At 41.9% G+C, this 22,500-nt stretch overlaps 1 pseudogene across 1 annotated transcript in view; it reads left to right on the top strand.

Moving 5' to 3' along the window:
- Positions 1 to 22,500, top strand: part of LOC311223577 (BMP/retinoic acid-inducible neural-specific protein 3-like) — a 262,252-nt pseudogene that overhangs the window by 214,415 nt on the left and 25,337 nt on the right. The window contains exons 4-5 of the transcript in view: positions 18,093 to 18,198; positions 18,699 to 18,930. The product of the transcript in view is annotated as a BMP/retinoic acid-inducible neural-specific protein 3-like (transcript). The remainder of the gene's footprint in view (positions 1 to 18,092; positions 18,199 to 18,698; positions 18,931 to 22,500) is intronic.

The following is a 22,500-nucleotide window of genomic DNA, read 5'->3' as shown; positions in this document are numbered from 1 at the left end:
GATTTTTTTTACCAGACAAACAGATTTTTTACCACACAAAAAAAATCGCTAATTGTGATAATTACTTCTTTGTACGTCTTTGTCTAAATTGAATTTCAATCATAGTAAATTAATCACACTGTCTCTACTCTTCAAAATATTACATCATTAAATCACATATTAACATGAAAGAGGGAACTATTCTGGACTGGGTTGGGCTGAACTGGGCAGTGAAAGATGCTGGGTTGGGCTGGTCTAGGTTATACTGAATGATGAATTGAAAATTAATTGAAAATGGGGGACCCTGATGTAAACAAGACAAGTCTTTCTCTGGTCTGCATCCCCTTAACAATTGCATGTATTGAGCCGTACTGTACTGTACCCATTCTGCAATCTGTTAAATAAAGTTTTCATTCATTCATTCATCACAGCTCAACTACTAGGAATGTGTGTCTGACTCTTAAGTGCAGGAAATATTCATCAGAAAGGGGGGACATGATGGAGGGAATGGAAAGAGCAGGTTTGACAGGAGCAGGGTTGAAGGGCATATTGGAGTGTGGAGGAAGTGGACAAGGCATTAAGCAAACAGGACTGAAATGGGGGACCCTGATGTAAACAAGACTAAAATCCTTCTCTGGTCTGCATCCCCTTAACAATTGTGTGTATTGAGCTGTACTGTATTGTACCCATTCTGCAATCTGTTAATAAAGTTTTCAATCAATCAATCAATACTGGGTTGGTCTGGTTTAGGTTGGACTGAGTTGGACAGTGAAAGAACCAAGCATTGCACTGTAATGTAATAGCTAAATAAAACAACTTGACTTGACTTGTTACATTTGCACTTTGGTTGTATGCCAAATGTATTCTGGTTGTACTGTACTTGTGCTGTAAGATGACAATACATTGGAACCGAATCGACAACGCTAGGGGTTCAGCAGGTGTATTCTGAATGCCAAATATGACAACATCACCGTTGTGAAGGGCATATGGGCGAGTGGGGGAAAACCCGGTAATAATAAAATGTCACTCGGCTGCATTTAAGCAAAGCCGCTCAGTATAGTCGTCCACTATGTTGAATGCGCGTTATGGTAGCTTGTTACATGCTAGGTAGCTAGCCGGCTAATGCTGGTTGACTTGTCATTCTCATCCGACTCGAAGGAGACGCGTCGCGTGCTGTTGTTCGCCCCCATGTCAGACCGCACTGATATCCGAAAGCGACGACTCTACATGCAATTATTTTCATCCACTGATGTGTTTTTGTAAGTTTGTCTACGTTGTCAAGCCGGCTGCCGGTGGCAGGAGTTTGTAGGTCTGCGCGCAGTGGTCTGTCCACTTCCCCTAGATGGGCGGCATCTTCTAGAAAACGAGTGTTCATTGAAGGAGCTTAGAGCGCATCTGTACAACGATGATGTTCATTGGTTATGGTCTGATTATTATGTGGCGCAAATGGGAGGAATCAAGGGGGGAGTCAGAGTTCGGTTTGTGCCAGTGAGCGAATCATCAGATTGCAGAATGATTTTTTTGTTTTGTTTTGTAATTACTAGTACTCGCCAGACTGGCGAGTGCTCTTCATGAATTACTCGCCAAACGTAAAAAATACTCGCAATTGGCGAGTAAAGTGGCCTAATTTCCTCCCCTGCACACACACACACACACACACACACACACACACACACACACACACACACACACACACACACACACACACACACACACACACACACACACACACACACACACACACACACACACACACACACACACACACACACACACACACACACACACACACACTTCAGAAACAAACATAGTATCAATGAGAGCATCAATAATACACCTGAGTGAAGGAAAAAAAAAAAAAAAGAGGAAAAAAAAATAGTGGCGTTAATATAATCGGGCGATAACGTGTTAATACCGCGTTAACTTTGACAGCCTTAATATATATATATTTATATATATATATATATATATATATATATATATATATATATATATATATATATATACAGTATATCCATATCTGTCTGAATATACCTGCATATCATTATTCTATATACCTACATATACACCTGTATATAACCCATATACAGTAACTCTGTATGACAGCATTACCTTTGATACTATATCTATATCTGTACATATCCCTTACCTACTCTTACTAGTTATGCTCCTGGCCAGTATGACTCCTACCATAGTGTCTTTATACCTATATCATTCACTATATACATATTAATAATACAACTCTGTACATACATCTGATTAAAACAATACTATATTATACCCAATTTAATTACTATTGCACTTCACTGTTACATTTGTACATTTGGATGCCAAATGTATTTTCATCGTACTGTACTTGTGCTGTATAATGACAATACATTTGAATTTAATCTAATCTAACACATGTGTCTTTTGCGTACTCACTATTGTTGGTCTTTGTGCTCTCTTTCAGATTTAAGCAAAACTGAAGGAATAAAGTGTCCCAAGAGGATCCATGGATCCTTGAACGCTGTGTGAAGTTAGACATGTTCTGATTAGATTAGATTCGATTATCGTCATCATACGCCATGTCAAGTACAGTACCAGGGAAATAAGTTTTGGCATCCAAGCAGAGTGCACATGTAACATGTATTATCTTCAGATAATAGCTTACAGTACTGGCCACACTCCCACGTCTACCCGAGTTTTGGAAGATTCGGGTGATTCCTCCTTGATCTGACTGCTTGGAGTTAGGAGTTAATCCCTAACGCCGCCTGAGAAGCACCAACTCCTCGAGAACAAAATATGGTCGCCCTCTCGCATGCAAAGCGGGTTCTACCCCCCTACGTCCTTGTCCCTATTAAAAAAAACACAGTCCCTCTGTAAAAAGCGAAACTCAAAGCTCTAAAGATGCGCCGCTAGACATACAATATTAACTCCCTCTTTCTCCCCCCTGAGGTTTCCCTCCATGGAGGCATTCAATGGCTTCCACCGTTGTCTGTCGAGGGGGGGGCAAAAGATAATCTCATTCAGATGCTGGTTCTATTTTGTTGTGTTGTGGTCCCTCCTTCTCCTTTAGCCAATAAGCTTATTCCCCAGCTGGTTGACATTAAGAGTGTAAGCCACTGCAACAGAAGTGGTTTTAATACATCTGCTTAAAATCCTCAAAGAAGGAATAAACAAGCGGAAGCACATCCCGGATGCAAATGTGGATTTGCACGACGACCGTTGCCTCTGCGATAAAATAAAATGGAAACGATTCATGGGAGGTGCAATGAAAAAAGGCAATTTTGAAATGAGCAACGATCCTTATGAAACATTAATGATATTCCATACAGCCGGGGATGGTGGGGATTTTTAAAGTCCATTATTATTCACACTGTTTGACAACACTGGCTGACTAAGTGGCATTTTCTGCTGCTTTCGTGGAATTATTCCTAGGTGGGATTGAGGCAAGTGATGAATCTTCATCAGTCGTCATGCCTTTGCCTTCTTAGTGCTGTGATAATATTAAGGGCTGGCGTTTTTGAGAAGGATAGCGGCTTCACAGCTGCCTGCACCCGTCGTGTGGCGTTAAAGGCTGTTACTGCAGTGGATGTTTGAGCACTTTGCAAAATATTACGCTCAGGGGCACCTGAAGAGGCGATGATTGGAATGGAATCTTGGAACCTATTCTACAACGTTCAAATGACTGGCTGGTTCTTAGGGTTCCTCCAGTTTGCTCTGAATTAGGTTAACTGGTTTGCCCTCTGACTGACCCTGAAGCTGAAGGTTTTTCCTTCTTTTGCTGCATTTAAAAGTATGATCTCCGACCACTGTGTGTCGACTTGTAACTGTCTTAGCTGATTTGATAGTGTTTATTATTATTTATTGTGCCTATATGTATGACATTTCTGATAAACTACTATATCTTGTTTTGTAAGCTTGGTGTCGCTGTAAATTAGGATAATAATAATAATAATAATAATAATAATAATAATAATAATAATAATAATAATAATAATAATAATAATAATAATAATAATAATAATAATAATAATAATAATAATAATAATAATAATAATAATAATAATAATAATAATAATAATAATAATAATAATAATAATAATAATAATAATAATAATAATAATAATAATAATAATAATGCATTTTATTTATAAGGCGCCTTTCAAGGCACTCAAGGTCGCTGTACAACAATTTAAAAACAGTTCATTTACAATCACAATCCATAAAAAAATTGTATCCGACAAAAATACAATCAGACATACGCCTGCCTAAACAGGTGGGTTTTGAGGTGGGTTTTAAATGGGATGATGGAGTCAATGTTCTTGATGTCGGGGGCGGGGGAGTTCCAGAGGCGGGGGGCAGAGCAGCTGAAGACTCTTGACCCCATGGTGGACAGGCGGGCTGGGGGGACGGTCAGGTTGATGGAGGAGGCAGACCTGAGGGACCGGGTGGGAATGTTGATGTGGAGGAGGTCGGACAGGTATGGAGGGGCGAGGTTGTGGATGGCCTTGAATGTATGGAGGAGGATCTTGTAGTCTATGCCGTGTTTAATGGGAAGCCAGTGTAGTTGGCATAGGACGGGGGTGATGTAACTGATGACAGGGGTTTTGGTTATTATACGGGCAGCAGTGTTCTGGACCAGTTGGAGCTTATGGAGGAGTTTGTGGGGGAGACCAAAAAGAAGGGAGTTGCAATAATCCAAGCGGTAAGTGACGAGGGAGTGGACCAGGATTGCGGCGCTGTTGGGAGTGAGTGAAGGGCGGAGGCGGTTGATGTTGCGAAGGTGGAAGTAGGCGGACCTGATGGTGTTATTAATGTGGGAATGGAATGATAGGGTGCTGTCGAGGACGACACCCAGACTCTTGACCTGGGGGGAAGGGGAAACCAAGGATTTGTCTATGGTGAGGGTGAAACTGGGGTGCTTGGTGAGTGTGGACTTGGAGCCAATGAGGACTACCTCTGTTTTATCACTGTACACTCAAGTTGGGCGGGATCCACAAAGAATGGATTGCACGGTGCTAATTGCATCCTTACTTACAATTCATTATGAATTGTAAGTAAAGGTGCAATTAGCACCGTGCAATCCATTCTTTGTGGATACCGCCCAGTGTCTCATGAGTTGAAACAATGGTTTGAAATTAAATTAAATGACAGATCAATCTTGACTTTGAATGTAGGCTATTGCTGCCTCTGACACGGAACATTAGTGGTGGGACTCTTCATTGCGATTATCTAGTATTATTAGTCAATTTGATGGATTCGATTCTGGATTGTTATTAACCTTCATGTTAGAATCTTGTATGAGTCGTTCTGCATGGCTAATCTTGGCAATCTATCATAGTTAATGAGATTTATAGATCCAAGATCACGAGCACGTTGAAGCCATGTTACAATACTGAACACAGAGAAAGAAATCCTTTTTGGAATTTAGTCAAAAAGAAATGTTTAATTTTAGAAGATATATTTGATTATATTTAGGGATGTCCGATATTATCGGCCGATATTGGCATAAAAATGTGATATCAGAAAATATCGGTATCGGTTAAAAAAAAATAAAAATACATTTATTTAACCTTTATTTACCCAGGCAAGCACGTAAGAACAAATTATAATTTTATTTATTGTCAAAGTATGCATAATGTTGTGTTAATTACACGACAAGAGATATGTAATGTTAATTACCTGAAATTATTCAGTTTTTTTCGGTGGGAAACCCTGCATATATCTGTATCGGTTGATATCGGTATCGGAAATTAAGAGTTGGACAATATCGGTATATCGGTATCGGTAAAAAAGCCAATATCGAGCATCCCTAATTATATTAGATTAGATTTTATTCAAATGTACTGTCATCATACAGCACAAAGTACAGTACAACAAAAAGAGGTTTGGCATCCAACCAGAGTGCAAATGTAACAGTAAAGTATAATAGAATATAGTGTAGGAATATATAGCATTAGAATCATGATTCTCAGTTTTTTCCCTTCAATGTGTGTGGATGACACTGAGACCGCCCAGGGGAATGTTTTGACTTCACTTCACTACATGTTATAGAATAAAGCTAATTTGGATATATTAAAAAAGAAAAAGTCAGTCCCCCCATTCATTGTCAATGGAGCAGATCCAGACATTATACTTGATGACATCACATGTTTCTTCTACTACTTCTTTAGTTGCTGGCTTTGGGAGAGAGTAGCTCATATATTGATTGAACTGTCTTAGGCCATGGACATAACATATTCAGATCTTTAATTTGAGTGGTGTTCCTCTTTAACCTTGAAATATACATTTTCCTTTTGTAATGTAAATATGGTGGGAGGGTAGGACACAGATCATTTCTAGCTTGACACAGCATTCATGGATCGAGTTTTCCTCTCAGGACACTTCATTCATTCAGTTCTAAAGATATATGTAATTATGTACTGTGTCATACACAATTTTTCCTTTTCCTTGAGGTTCAAATGTATATCACAACACTACATAGGACGTTTCGCCTGAATCTGAAAGAATGCAAAGATCTACAATAGTGAGTACGCGAAATATGTGTTAGGTTAGATTAGATGCAATTGTATTGTCATTAAACAGCACAAGTAGTATAACGAAAAGAGTTTGGCATCTAACCAGAGTGCAAATGTAACAGTATAGTGTACTACTGAGTAATAATGATAATCAGATGCAATTACAGTGTTATAGTATTATGTACAGTGATACAGGTATAAAAACACTGTGGTAGTAAGTCATACTTATATAGAGGTATAATTAGTCATATATATATATATAGTATATACAGGTATGTAAAAAATATCATATGCAGGTATATTCAGGCAGATGTAGATAAAAATATATACGGTAAATATAAATATATACAGTATTATTGTACATGGCTATAATTTATTTTAGATAAATTTTTTACTCCAATAAAACCACCAAAGCCAGATCCTTCAAACACTACACAGTTGCTAGTTTTAGTATAAGGAAATTAGTAAATTGAACTGGTCTTCTGTTACAGGCACGGACAATGTTAATCAGGCCTGGGTTCATTTAAAATCCTTGTCTGCTGCTGCCATAGATGCAGTAGCCCCTTGTAGAACTATTAGAGTTAAGCAGAGATCTCACCCGTGGTTCAATAAGGTGATTTTTGATGCCATTAGTGCCAGGGACAAAGCCCTTTCTCTTTTTAAGCAATCGGGTGACCAAGCCAACTTCTCTATTTTTAAAGACCTCAGAAACTCGCTCCAGTTCAAAGTCCGAGAAGCTAAATCCAATTATTTTTCAGAACAAATCCTGGAAAATCAGGATAACCCACAAACACTGTGGAAAATGCTTAAAAAATGTGGATGCACGACTAAACTTACCAATGATTCCAGCCCCTGCATTTCACTGCAGATCGATGGCAAGGACGTCAGTAACAAGAAATGGATTGCTGATCATTTTTACTTCAATTGCACATAAGCTATAGCACATGTGGGCAAACATGTGTGCAAACAACACTTCCAGTTGTTGGAAGCCAGATCCGTTCAACTTCAGCTTAATATAGTTCACAACATTTATAACAATAGGGCCCCCAATTATCTCACAAATTATTTTCAGTGGAATAGGGACATGCATACCCATAACACCAGAGCCAGCATTGCCGACCTGTGTATTCCAAGGTTCAAAACAAATATGGGCAAATGTTCTTTTAAATTCTGGGAGCCACCAATTGGAATTTGCTACCTTCACAGTTAAAATGTATTAGTAGCCGACACAATTTAAAAAAAATATTTAAATCATGGCTCCTCGACAATGTTAAAAACTATTTTTTAAAAATATATGAAAATGTTACATTGTTGTCTGTGGCTACGTTTGTACTGCACTTAAAATGAACATGTCTATGTAGTTTGTCATATTGTTATTTGTGGTCATGTTTTGTATTGCTTATCTGTCTGAGACCAAGGATCACAATGGAAATAAGTCTTGCATTTTTTGTGAGCTTCAGAGCTTGTACAGTATGTTGTAACGGAGCCTGCAGTACAGGAAACAGAGTTTAGAGCTCGTACAGTATGGCTAACAGTATGGTGTAACAGAGCCTGGAGTACAGGAAACCGAGTTCAGAGGTCGTACAGTACTGTGTAACAGAGCCTGGAGTACAGGAAACAGAGTTCAGAGGTCATACAGTATGGTGTAACAGAGCCTGGAGTACAGGAAACAGAGTTCAGAGGTCGTACAGTATGTTGTAATGGAGCCTGCAGTGCAGGAAACAGAGTTTAGAGCTAGTACAGTATGTTGTAACGGAGCCTGGAGTACAGACAGTGGAGTTCAGACATACTACTGTATGAAGTCGTCCTGTAGATTGGAGATGATGATATATACAAGTCACGTACCTCACATGAGCAGTCGACACAAACTGCTTATTCCAGGAAAGCCTTTAAGTGCAATTACTGATCCCATTAAATGCAGCTGTTGGATTTTCTTACCCAGTCAGCACGATTCTATTGCACTCAATTATGGCATATTAATACCTTGTCCGCACCCACACACACCCCCAAAACCCAATCCATCTCATTTACATCCCACGTTTTAATACATCTTTTTTCAATCACTCTCTCTCTTTTTTTTTTTACAATACGCCCCCCCCCCCCCCCCCCCTCTCCACACAACATATTTGAACATATTAAAGAGCAAAACGATTTTTCTTTCCAGTCCATTTTTTATAGAAGGGACTAACTGCACAACTGCACACATGCTCCGCTCCGCTGGGCTCTTGTTGCAGATGGTCTCATTGCTATGCATGGGAAAAGTCGTCTTTAGATATGCATTTGGTCAATTTTCCCCCTTAAATTTGGACATCTGTCTGTGTTATAAATTAATCTGCAGGTCCTATAGAAGCGGTTCGGATTTTAATTAATTGCGTTGACACACAAAAAAAATATATATATATTTTGTCTATATATATATATATATATATATATATATATATATATATATATATATATATATATATATATATATATATATGGAAATACTGGCAGTGGATCATGGTTGTTATAGTTAACTAAAACTAAACAAAATCAACTAAAACTAGGTGTGAAAAAAACATTTTAAATAAAATAAAATATGAAATTATGAATATAAATAAATGTATATTTAAATGTTTTAACTAGACCAATTTTTTTTAAACGAACTGAAACAATATAATGTACTTAACAAAACAAACAACAAAAAATTATAAAAAGAAAATACAGATATTTTTTTAGGGTTTTAGTCTTTGTCAATTTGGTCTAATCTGTCGACACGGCAAGCTATAGAGGAGGCATTCGTGAATAATGAGACTGGGATGTCTACATCACTGTGAGTCAAATACCTTCACAAAGTGTTGGATTTGTCATCTAGGAGGGTTAATAAAAATGTTTAGCTGGGATGTATTAAAAAAGAAAAAAGGCGGGTACATTTTGTGAGAGACCAAAATCCAAAATGGCTGCCGTGGAAATTAACTTTTTAATGGTTTGACCTACAACAAACCATGGTTTTCAGAGTTTATTTTGGTCAAGGAATGCATGGTGTGTATATAATGATTTGACCTATTTCAAAATCGCCACAGAGCGTTCATATTAGGTTCTAATGAAAGCTCTGCTTCACAGTACACAGAAGTAATCTCTGAGGTCAATAAAGTCAATGTTTGTGTGTAAACAACAGTTGCTGATTTGCGGTTTTCCATTAAATAGGGTAGTGAGCTACTGAGAATAATGGTGTCCAGGCCATCCCATCACATTTTCTTAATGAACCAAAAATTATTTTGCACTATTAGCCTAACATAAAATAGTATTCTGTATGCAAAGCTAGCAAGGTTAGTTGCTTGAGCTGAATTTAAAGGTCAACTCAAAACGAACAATAAGATTCACGTTGAAATTAGGATCTGAGAGTGCTATCGTTGACTCAATTAGTCATGTGAGACGATCCCTGAGCTCCCCATCTTCTATGAGGATTGTGGGGCGCTTGAAGGAGCGTCATGCTGACTGTGTGTTGACTTTTAACAGCTTGCATTGCTTCCTGTTCGGGTGCCTCATGTCCGTACCTTGCATACACCACACACATTTAGTTTTGTCATGGAGAGGCCCACCCACTGACGGACGAAAGTGCTTTGGTAACGGTCCCTCTGCCTCTTCATCACATAAAGCACACTGAGCAGGCATTTCAGATCTTGAACACTGAGCATTTTTACTTTCGTTGTCTTTGCGTCGCCTGCATGGCTTGCTTAAGCACAGCTGAAGAGGAGATATAAATATAACATGACAAATGCATGTAGTGATTGGCCAAAATAAGCTCTGAAACTCTCTCTAAATGTATTGTGCATCATTGTAGGTCAAACCATTCAAAAGTACATTTCCACGGCAGTCATTTTGGATTTTTGTCTCTCACAAAATGTCTCCGGCTTTTTTAACCTTACACCCCGGCTAAATTTGTTTATTAACCCTCCTAGAGGACAAATCCATTGAGAAACGGACCTTTGCTCTCCACAGTCACGGAAGTGCCACAGATGACCCAACTATCAGTGGCATTGTTCGTCAAATAGTGTAAAACTTGAGTGTTACACTCTGAGTGCATAGTAGACATATTAGCATTTAGTGTATATACTTGATCACATCGTGCACAATTGTACAGCCCTGGTTTATCTTATTTCATAATTATATTGTATTCTATTGTGCTTCTATTTGAATTGTGTGTTGAATATTCCATTTTATCTTATTCTACCATAATTGTCTGTCCGTTAATGTCGCTCAAAAATGACCAAATCTAATTCCTTGTATGTGTAAACTACTTGTATTGGCAATAAAGACCTTTCTGATTCTGATAGGTAGTAGTATAGCAGCATAGTAATAGGGTACATATATATGTTTTTCTTCTTTTTAATAAGTAAGAAAATAATAGTAAAAAGACAGTAAGAAAGTTTGTAAAAAAAAAATATATATATATATGTAACGTCACCTCAAACGTCGATGCCCCGAGGTAGTTTAGAACCCCGCTCTCCCACGCCGCAGGCAACAACATCTTTGTACCGTGTCTATGTATCTTTTGAGGATGTGAGAGTGAGTTTAACCCATAGCACCGCTACTCACCCTAGCCCTTCGTGACTGTGCTTCACGATACCATCCTGGCACCGCTACTCACCCCAGCCCTTCTTGACTGCGCTTCACGATACCATCCGTTACACTCACCCTCCTTAAACTCACTCCACTCCACCCAAGGCATCCGGGTCAGTCGGCACCATTGTAACGGTTGTGACAATGTCACCTCAAACTTCTATGCCCCGAGGGAGTTTCGAACCCCGGTCTCCCACGCCGCAGGCAACAACACAGACCGCTATACCAAGAAGTGAATTCACTTCTTTGTACCGTGTCTATGCGTCTTTTGAGGATGTGAGAGTGAGTTTAACCCATAGCACCGCTACTCACCCCAGCCCTCCGTGACTGTGCTGCACGATACCATCCTGGCACCGCTACTCACCCCAGCCCTTCTTGACTGTGCTTCACGATACCATCCGTTACATATATATATTTGAGATATTGTTCGAAGACGGATGTTTTTAGCCGACGGTGGAAAACCGCCCGCGTTTCCGCTGTCCCGACTGTGGTGGGGAGACAAATACCGGCCATATTATAATAGATAATAAAAAGGTCACTTCCTATATTGCATCCCCTACACTTTAAAGTAGACATCACAGGAGCGAGAACTTTCCTGCACGCAGAGGGAGTGTCCCTCTTTTCCTCGCTGGCTGGAAACCACGGCCACTGCCATTAATCTACTCCTGCGATGTACGGTAGTTACTTTTATTGGACCGTTGGGAAAACATTAAAAGAAGCCTCTGTGGTGTATGCAATAATTCGCCGGGTGACAAGGAGGGAGATGGATTTGCCTCCTGGCTGGCACTTTGTCTTCCCCCATGTGCCAGAAGAGCCTAGATATACAGTGCATTATGCTCTAAATCATAGCTTTTGTTGAGGATGATTGACTTGTGATTTTAACTAGACCCGACGTTGTCAGATGGCTTAGTTGTGTTTCCCTCCCCAATCGCACCAGTGCCACCATATCAACTATGAACACTCACTCCCCTCTCAAAAGATTGCATATGCGACCAGTTCTTTAACCCTTTCACTGCCACACGACGCAGTGAAAAGGTTAACCGTTTTGGTAGTGCTGCGGTGAAAGGGTTAAAAAGGCGACCAAATCTGGGCGGCTACGTGGTGCAGTGGGCAAGGCGCTCACCATGAATACTGGAGGCTGGGCTCAAACAGATTAGCTCCCTGTTCGAGCCCAGCGCTCCACATTGCTTTCAGTTTAGCTGGTCGTCCGCACTAATACACATTGGCAGTATTAGGGGGAGGGAAACTGATGGGTGGGGATCGGGCATTGTGGACAGCGACGCCTACAGGTCGGTTGGTGCGCCTGCGCAGTAGAATCAGGAAGCGACGGGGGCGGGGCCCCTCCAAAGCCCAGACCCCCGACGCTGAAATATCGAGCCGCGCAGGTGGAAAGATGCGACTGCTGTTACCTAAATCAAATCAAATCAAATTTATTTATAGGGCCCGACAACACACATTAATGTCCCCATGGGCCGTACAGGTCTTCTTTAAACAAGTCAAGAAGACAACATAACAATAAGTCAAGAACAGAACAAGAACACCATAGGGTCCAAACATTTTTTAGATGAATGCAAATAAATGAAAGAATGCAAGCACTCCCAGACATACCCCACGCGAAGGTAAGGAAAAACTCACTAAAACCTAACAATAGGGAAAAAAAGCTCCACAGGCAATGTGGAGGAGAGAAACCTTAGAAGGGCCGTTCAAGGGGGGATCTCCCTTCTTAGATGTCGGTGATAGTAGTGTTGCAGACGGACAGTTGGTAAGCATGCACTCATGTGTGTGGTGAAACACAGATGAGTGCATGCAATAGCAACTGTACATTTTGAAAAATTAAAGATAGAGCTAATAGCGATAGTAATACCTCAAGTATCGGAGGGGACTCGTGCTATGTATGACTTAGTCCACATTGCAGCCGGCTTGTGGGAGGCATGAAACAGCGTTCAAAGACAGGGGAGGGTTGAATTGGACGATACGAAATTGGGATGGGAGAAAATATAGAAAATGGGAGAAAAAGTGGATAAAAAAAAATAAAAAAGGCGACCAAATCTTAGATTAGATTAAAATGTATTGTCAATATACAGCGCAAGTACAGTAAGTACGGAAATACGGAATCCAACCAGAGTGCAAATGTAACAGTAAACAAAATAGCTATATACAATGTACAGGTGATTAAACTGGGTATAACATATATACATTAGTACTACTGAGTTATAGTGCTAATCAGGTGCATGTAGGCCTCCACATTACAGTACAGTGATACAGGTATAAAGACATTATGGTAGTAGTCATACTGGTCAGTAGCGTAACTAGTAAAAGTCGGTAACGGATATGTACAGATATAGATATAGTATCTACAGATGTGTAAAAAAGATGTAGGTATGTACAGACAAGATGTGGATAGATATATCTTGAGTTGGTACCACCTACTGAGGAAGTTGAATGCAGTGCCACTAGTGGGAAAGTTAGTCTAGAGTTCTGCAAAAAATGCAGTGACTCATAATGTTACTCAACATAAAATCACATCCCAATGAAAGCAAAGGGCTGGTGTCATTTCAAAACAAGTCACCCTGGGAGAACGTAACTTAGGTTCACGCTATTTCCCCCAGATCCCCTCTCTGCTGAACAAGCGCCCCGACCGACCGATAGGAGGCGCAGAAACTGTATGGGTGGAAATCCTATTCGAAAGGGCGAAATCCCTACTGGTTGGCACAGTCTACAGGCCGCCAGATCATAGTGGCTTTTATGATACACTGGATGGGTGTTTAGCTGGAGTTGAGGATGTAGACAAAATTCTTATTGGAGACTGGAACACGGATATGCAACGAAAAGATGCACCCGTCTTCAAGGCCTTCAGTAGGTTTTGTGATCTGCATGGCCTCAGCCAGCTAATCACCCAACCCACACGTGTATGTGAATCAACTCAGACTACCATTGACCTCATTCTGACCTCCGACAAGTCCAAGATCTCAAATAAAGGGGTTATAGCATGTGGGTTAAGTGATCATTATATGATATTCTGTACCCGAAAAAAACTAAAACAAAAGGCTGGCTGCCACAAAACAGTCACATCTAGAGACCTCAAAACCTACTCTAGCGAGGCCTTCAACCTTGAACTGGAGAGTCTGGACTGGTCAGATGAACTCAATGGTACACTGGTTGACGAAACATGGCTTGGTTTCAAAACCAAATTCTCAGCTATACTAAACGACATGGCCCCCCTAAGAACCACCAGGGTAAAAAATCGCGTTGAGCCGTGGATGCACTCCGAAATACTGGCCGCTATGAAAACCAGAGACAAAAAATGCTCTGAGTTTCGTAAAAGTCAGTCAAAGCTTACTAAAAGCACGAGCAGTGAACTCCAAGCCCACGTGACTGAACTCAAACTAGAAAGAAACAGACTAAGAAACGACGTAAACTCCATGATCAAAACTGCAAAAAAGAATTTCATCAATGACAAAACTGAGGAAAACAAAAACAAACCATGTGAACTTTGGAAATTACTCAATAATCAACTAGGATACAGTAAAAAACTTAAAACCAGATTCTCAAACATAAACATAAAAACGGACAACACGCTCATCACAGACAAGCTGGATGTAGCCAATTACTTAAACATTTTCTTCACAAACATAGCCACAACACTGGTAAACAAACTACCCTCCCACTCAGGGCTTTATGGGGTAGAACACATAGTAGCTTACTACAAAAACCTAGGGGTCCGCAAGGACGACTTCAAGCTGGAAATGGTAACAACAGATGAGGTACTCAATAAACTGAGCGCCCTCCAACCTAACAAGGCCACTGGCCATGACAACATCCCCTCCAAATTCCTCAGAGACTCAGCAGCCGCCATCACACCAATCATCACACACATAATAAACCTCTCCATAAAACAGGGACACGTCCCCAAGGACTTCAAAATTGCGAGGGTGACCCCTCTGCACAAAAAGGGCAGCGAATTAGACCCAGGCAACTACCGCCCTGTTTCTATTCTCACCTCCATCTCGAAAGTCATGGAAAAAATTTTCTACGAACAGGTCGAAAAGTACCTAGCGGAAAAAAATCGAATCTACGAATTCCAATCTGGCTTCAGAACATCCCACTCCACTGACACATGCCTTCTCTATTTGAATGACCACATCAAACAAGAGGTGGACGCAGGCAAATACTGCGGCATGGTCATGCTGGACCTACAAAAGGCCTTTGTCACGGTCAATCACTCCATTCTGATTGACAAGCTAAAAGCAATTGGTTTTGATAGTCTATCAGTGAGCTGGATGCAATCCTACCTTGAGGGGAGGGAACAGATGGTGGAGGTAAACGGTACCCTATCCCCCCCCTCACAGTGAGCTGTGGTGTTCCACAAGGAAGCATACTAGGACCGCTACTGTTCCTAATTTATGCAAATGACATGTCGTCAGCTTGTGACTGCAACTTGTTCCTGTTTGCGGACGACTCAGCCCTGCTGGTCTCTGACAAGAACAAGTTACAGGTTGAAAAAACCCTCAGCTCGGAACTAGGCAGAATCTGCATATGGCTCGCTGATAACAAACTATCATTACACATGGGCAAAACAGAGTCCATTCTCTTCGGTTCAAATAACAAACTCAGCAAGACCGACGGCTTCTCAGTTACAGTGGGTGACAATATTGTCACAAGGAAAGATGAAATTACCTACCTGGGTTCCATCCTAGAGGCTAATCTCTCCTGTGACAAAATGGCATCCAATGTAATAAAAAAAGTCAACCAACGAACTCGATTCTTGTACCGGATCTCCTCTCTGGTAAACAAGAACACCCTGAAGACTCTGGCAGGAGCACTCATTCAGGGGTACTACGACTATGCTTGCACCTCATGGTACCAAAGCACCTCAAAGGCGCTAAAAACAAAATTACAAACATCTCAAAACAAACTGGTCAGACTACTGCTTGACCTTACTCCTAGAACCCACCTCACCCCTGCCCACTTTGACAACCTAGGATGGCTTAGAGTAGACGACAGAGTACAACAACTTGCAATGGGCCTGGTCTACAAGATACACTACACGACCAAGGTACCCATGTACATGTCAAAATACTTCCCAAAGGTCAGTGAATACCACGATCACAACACCAGAGGGAGCTCCACAAATCATGTTAAACCCAGATTCGGCTCAAATAAGGGACTAAACACGTTTCGCAATTATGCCACATCAATGTGGAACGCCCTACCCAAAGCTGTAAAGGAATGTGGATCACTACCCACTTTCAAAACCTCTCTCAAGGGACACCTACGGGAGACTGCAATTCAACACCTGTAAATATCCTAACCCAACCCCCTCCAATGTACAGTCATTTACCTAGTATGGTTTTGTCAATAGTTCAATGTACAATTGTGTTTGTTTGTACAGTGTCTCCTCCCCCCCCCCCCCTCAATGTACAGTGTTACTTGTTTATACAGTGTGCCCCCCGCCCCCCCCCCCCCCCCAACCACCTCCAATGTAAATTACCCAGTATGGTTGTCAATATCCCAATGTACCCAACCCCCCCCACCCAACCTCCTCCAATGTACAGTTTCTACATCAAATGTATATACTCCCTTTTCTTGACTCCTTCTGTATCACAAACAGTACTGTATTTGCAAATCTGGTATGTCATAAATGTATAGATGTAGCAGTACTGACTATCTGTATGTCATGTATGTCATATATGTCTATATGAATTGAAAATGGGGGACCCTGATGGAAACAAGACAAACGTCTTTCTCAGGTCTGCATCCCCTTAACAATTGTATGTATTGAGCCGTACTGTATTGTACCCATTCTGCAATCTGTTAAATAAAGTTTTCATTCATTCAGTTTACAACGACCAGGACACATACTCCACCGGCTTCCCACCCGCTAACACTGCCAATTGTGTTAGTAGGGACGACTGACCAAGCCGGCGGTACCGCTGGGTGAATCCAAGTGATGTGTGTTTGAGACTCTCATGTCATCGCTCCTTTCTCAATACGTAAAAGGAGTAGGACTTATTTTCACACACATTTCTCAAAAGCTATTCTGTTTTCATTCAAGTCCCCCCCTCATTGCATTGCACATTCATGCAGCATAATGTCATCATTGTTTTGCATAGAAACAGTCCTCGCTTTGACCCCTGAGCTACTCAAAGCACTCCAGTTCCTGCTTAATGAGGGCTTAATATAGGTAATTTACTGCATGTCCTTTTTAGTATCTTCACGTTCGCCGGGTACCTCGTGATAATGAACATTCCAGAACTCAGAATCAACTCTGTATGCTAGGTGCGGCGCAGGGGTCGCCCTCCGTACTGTTTCCGCAATGACATTGTGACATTGCCTGCGCGTACTCTATGCAAATGCATCGTGGAATCGAAAATCGCAGTGACATTGCACAGCGCAATTAGATGTTTACTCAAGAGTATATCTAATCGCTGTGGACGCTGGCGGCGGCAGCATCACAATGGATCTGAGCATGTCATGGGTATCAATGGGTGTGTGTGTAATAATGGGTAAACACATTGTAGAGAGGGATTAGATCTGAGGTTGACAGATCACGTATCCTCGATACGCCCCCTATTAAAGCCCCCAACTCCCAACTCAATTTTCCCCTCTCTAGTTTACGAAGTCATTAGCCCAGATGTGATTTGTGCAAACACAAACGCGTCTAAATAATGTGTCATATATTTTGTTCCCTTGAAGAGGAGATAGAGGGATGGGGAAGAATATTGTTAACCTCTCTCTCTCTCTCTCTCTCTCTCTCTCTCTCTCTCTCTCTCTCTCTCTCTCTCTCTCTCTCTCTCTCTCTCTCTCTCTCTCTCTCTCTCTCTCTATCTCTCTCTCTCTCTCTCTCTCTCTCTATCTCTCTCTCTCTCTCTCTCTCTCTCTCTCTCTCTCTCTCTCTCTCTCTCTCTCTCTCTCTCGCCATCCCACTCCCTGCATATTTAATGACCTCAGAGGGTTTCCTGGTGTACGGAGGACTCATTGTCATCTTCTCTTGTTGTTTCCCTATAGGTGACGGAAACAAGGACAGGCCCTCTCGGATGCAGTAACTATGACAACCTCGACTCTGTCAGCTCCGTTCTGGTCCAGAGCCCAGAGAACAAGATTCATTTGCAAGGTTGGCCATCCATAATTGAACCCACCCAATTTCTGATGATATTCATATTATCCGATGGTCTATTATCCGGGCAAAGGCTCTAACAGCAACACAGGGGTGTCAGAAAGAATTTAGCCCCAATCAGTCTTTCATTTTGCCATGAAATGCTGCAGAGTTATATAGTGCATCCCAGACAATTACATTTACCATGTAACCCCCATGGGGTACCAGAAACGTGCAGCGAAAATACAACTTTCAAATGACTTTAAACTTAGAATCGGAAGTGTATGCTGTCGCGAGAAGCCGAGGCGTACGACGAAAGTTTAGCAGAAGAAGAAAATATATATAAATAAATAAATCCTCGCCGACCTTTCCGCGCGAATTAGCATCCGCCGCTCATAATGGACTCATCATTATACGGCCGGGCTACAGTACTGCAGTCGCGCCCCACCACCCCGTTTTATTTATTCATGTAACACCGCTTGTCCTCTTGTCCTCCCCGCTGTGTGCCCTTGCCGCAGGACTCCAGGCCATTCTGCCGGCATACCTGAGGGCCAGGTTCGTGCAGGCGGCCCTCAGTTACATCGGCTGCAACGAGGAGGGCCAGTTTGTATGCCGGGACAACAACTGCTGGTGCCACTGCCATCCCGACTACCCCCAGTGCAACTGCCCGGTGGTGGACATGCGCGCCCTGCAGGCCAGCCTGCTGAACATCAGAGACTCGTGGAACACGGCCAACCAGGACTTCGAGGAGTCAGGTGCGGCTGGTAGAGGGGGGGGGGGGGGGGTGGGTTGTGCCGGGCATTGACCTCCCTCGCGGGAAGGTCCGTAGAGGAGGGAGAGCCGCACTCTCTTTATTGCCCAGCGGGATTCCGTTCCAGGCTCTCTCTCTCCAGCCTCATGACTAATTGATTGTGAATAATTCTGAACGCACGGACCGGTCGCCATCCGTTCCCTTCATCAAGGGGGGAGAGGACATTTAAAAAATAAGATAAAAAAATTATTTAACCTTTATTTACCCAGCCAAGCAATTAAGAACAACTTCTTATATACAAAAGCAGCCTGATGAAAAAGCAAAGGCCTTGGGGGGAGGCTGTAACAAGGTTATGTACATGCATACAAGTAAATAACATACAAAATGACAATAGCAATAGTATACAAGGACAACAATAAATAAGGGAGAGAGAAGGAAAGAGAGAGAGGGAAAAAGAGAAAGGGAGAGAGAGTGATATATTTTGAACTCTTGCCACTTTGTATTTCATGTGTTTTGGGTAGACTACAGATGGAAATGAGCTTCTGCTAAATCTGATGCAAACATATTTTCATATTTGTAACAATGATCAACACTTTCTATGCCACTCACGAGTTTTCTCGGAATTATTAATATTACGTTGAAAGCCACTCACAAGATTTCTCGGAATTATATATTTTTTAGCGATCTAAAATCATATTGCATCACGCAAGCCTACCCTAGTCTACCCAAGAGCCGCCGGCGATCAGATGTGAAAAAAGCGCCCCTATCGTCTCCCAGATGACATAAGGGATTTTGGAATGGACTCAATGAAAATGGATGGGGAAAAAAATCCTGTACTCCACATTTTCCAGTCCACTGATGCAGCCGGGGTTACCACAGTTCATTATGGATCCTCTGAGCGCCGCGGATCATGAATTCTACTGTATCACGTTAGATCTATACACTTATCGATTTTTCGAATGGTGATCAGGAATTGGAATATACCAGTTGGATACCATCTGATGTCAGGTAAGGAATCTATGTTATCAGTGTTAGGATAATCAGACTCATTTTGATGAAGATATAAGCTGTTTTGTCAAATGTCCTCTATCGGTTTCACTGTAAAATCCATGAGGAAATGAACACGGCTATTATCAGCGCGCGGCTCGAATGGGCGTGCGTGTACGTATAATATTGATCATCTAGCGTTTATTTGCAAACGATTCATAAATAGGCTGACAAATATCAACGTTCTGGCATATTCAGTAAAAGACGATTATCACAGAATGGCCCAGAATGGGCTGTTTTTACCTCAAAACGGGTGCTTTTCAAAATGCTCTCAAACGGAAATGAAGCGATAAAAAACCAATCTGCCTTGACAGCACTGACTGGAAATGATTATTTGATAAGCGACGGGCAGATTAGACACATAGCCATAATTAAAACATAGATTAGGCGATATTAACGTTAACATTAAAGTGGATGGTCGCATTCAAGCGCTAACTCTGGCGCCACCTGGTGGCACTGAAGTGTTAATGTAAATGCACATTGGCTATAAATAAATTAAAAAATTAAAATTAAAAGAGGGAGAGAGTGAAGAAAGGGGGAGAAGGAGGGAGTTAGGTGAGGGGGCCTAGGGGAGGAGCAAACACGGCATGTGATTGTTAGATTCCGGTCGTAACCTGCCGATATACGAACTCTCCAGTTGTCTGTTGCTTCAAAAGGTAGCTTCCCGGGCTTTTTGGTGAGATAGTGTCCTTGGAGCGAGTACATGGTCGTGGGCGTCACTTCACATAAGCCTATGTAGTATGTACTCTACTACTACTTATTATTATTATTGGCCATATTGTCGTAGGTTTATGGTTTATAGCCCTTTTAAAAATGTGTATGTACAGTAATCTCCAGATCGAAACACACACATTGATGTCATTACTGTCGTGATTTTTAAATTGCAAACACTTCAAGGACAAAACTAACCCCAGTTGTTAACCAGCTATAGGACAAATCACGACAGGACAGCTGTTTCAATTGCAAATCACTGGTGGCACCGTTCATGTTCCTACACAAAAAGATTTGTTAGGACTTGGGCAAGTGTTAGTACCCTCTCTAGCATCCTACCTAGGGATACAGGGTGCCGCACTGCCTTGTGTGTGTGCGTAGGGATACGCAAAGGCTAAGGGAGAAAACCTGAAAGAAAACCGCACTGCCTTGTGTGTGTAGGAATACTCAAAGGCTAGGTCCTCACCGACAATGGGGTTACCTGTAAGGAAGGGCATCCGAGGTATAAAGATTTGCTACAAACCAAAATTATGACTCCAGTGGCGTGGAGTCACTGTAGTGGGAAAATAGGGAAGATGATGATGATGATGATGATGACCTGGAGACTTTAGTTCTCGTTCTCCCAATGTGGCTACCTGTGACCACTGGTAACCACTTTCAAACCGGTGTGCAGTGGTATAGCCAGGTCAAACATCGGAAAAGCATAAAAACATTACTGTTCCACCGCGACAGATCCAGTAATCAGGCATCAAATTATTACATTTCTGTGAAAAGGCCTCTCTTGGTCCATCTTGTCCAACCAATTATCTAGCCACTCTGGATCAAGTAGCCGCTTTGCTTAAATGAACAAAGGTGGTCACTTGTGGGGTTTTATTTTCCGGTTTGGAAGATTTGAGATACTACTAAATCACATTGGCTGAGACGTTGCCCACTGAACTACATGATAGAGACATCCCTAGCTAAGTGGCTAAGAGACTGTCTGATGGCCACTTGAGAAAGTGTCTGTCCACTGAATAACTCAGCCATTTGGCAACTAGCATTCGAGGTGCATTTGGCATTGCACATCCCTATGACGAGAACACACACAAATCAAGTCGTCTGGTAAGCTAACTGGCCAGAAGTGTTCTCTGATATGGATCAATAATAATGTAGTCTTCGCTGCCTACTCTATAGACGGGAGCTCTGCAATGCCCGCCCTCCTCTGGTGCCAGAAGAAACGGATACACATTTCAATCACTGTAAGTTTGCGTTGGAACACTGACGGATGGTAGCGCTAGGCTCCTCGTGAGTGTGTGGAGCTCTGCGGTGCACAGTCCCCACTCTCTGGCTCCAGAAGATTCTTCTTTTTTTGGCTGTAGCCTCTGGCTAAAATGAAGATTACTGACCGTTCTACCTCCTGAGCGACAGTGGCTCAGGAGGTAGAGTGGCCGTCTGGTAATTGTCTGGATGGGTGCCATGAGACTGTGTGTATATAAGGATACCGACTATTTCAGTCTGAATTCTCCTCCTCTTCCGCTATCTGTGACACTATGTCGCAAGGGCACCGTCCTCCGTGAGATAAAGCCTGGTAAAGAACTACTGCTGAAAGTGTCTATGGGGTAGAATTTCCGGTGTATGTACTTCCCCTGGAAGCTGCCTCCGAACGGACCAAACTTTTCCCGAATCCTGTCGGCAAACCAGCTAGAAACGTCCCCGTCATGTAGTAAATTCTTCAGGCAAAGCCGTTGCAGTGGCTTAAACGAGGACATATTGTGCACTTCACACATTTCTATATTGTTTTGTCGAAAGCGGAAGCTGTAGCCTGTACTTCC

This window comes from Notolepis coatsorum (assembly GCF_963971535.1).
Source record: "Notolepis coatsorum genome assembly, chromosome: 2".
Taxonomy (NCBI): Eukaryota; Metazoa; Chordata; class Actinopteri; order Aulopiformes; family Paralepididae; genus Notolepis; species Notolepis coatsorum.
The sequence above is the reverse complement of the archived record's forward strand: the minus strand, read 5'-3'. Positions and strand labels throughout refer to the sequence as shown.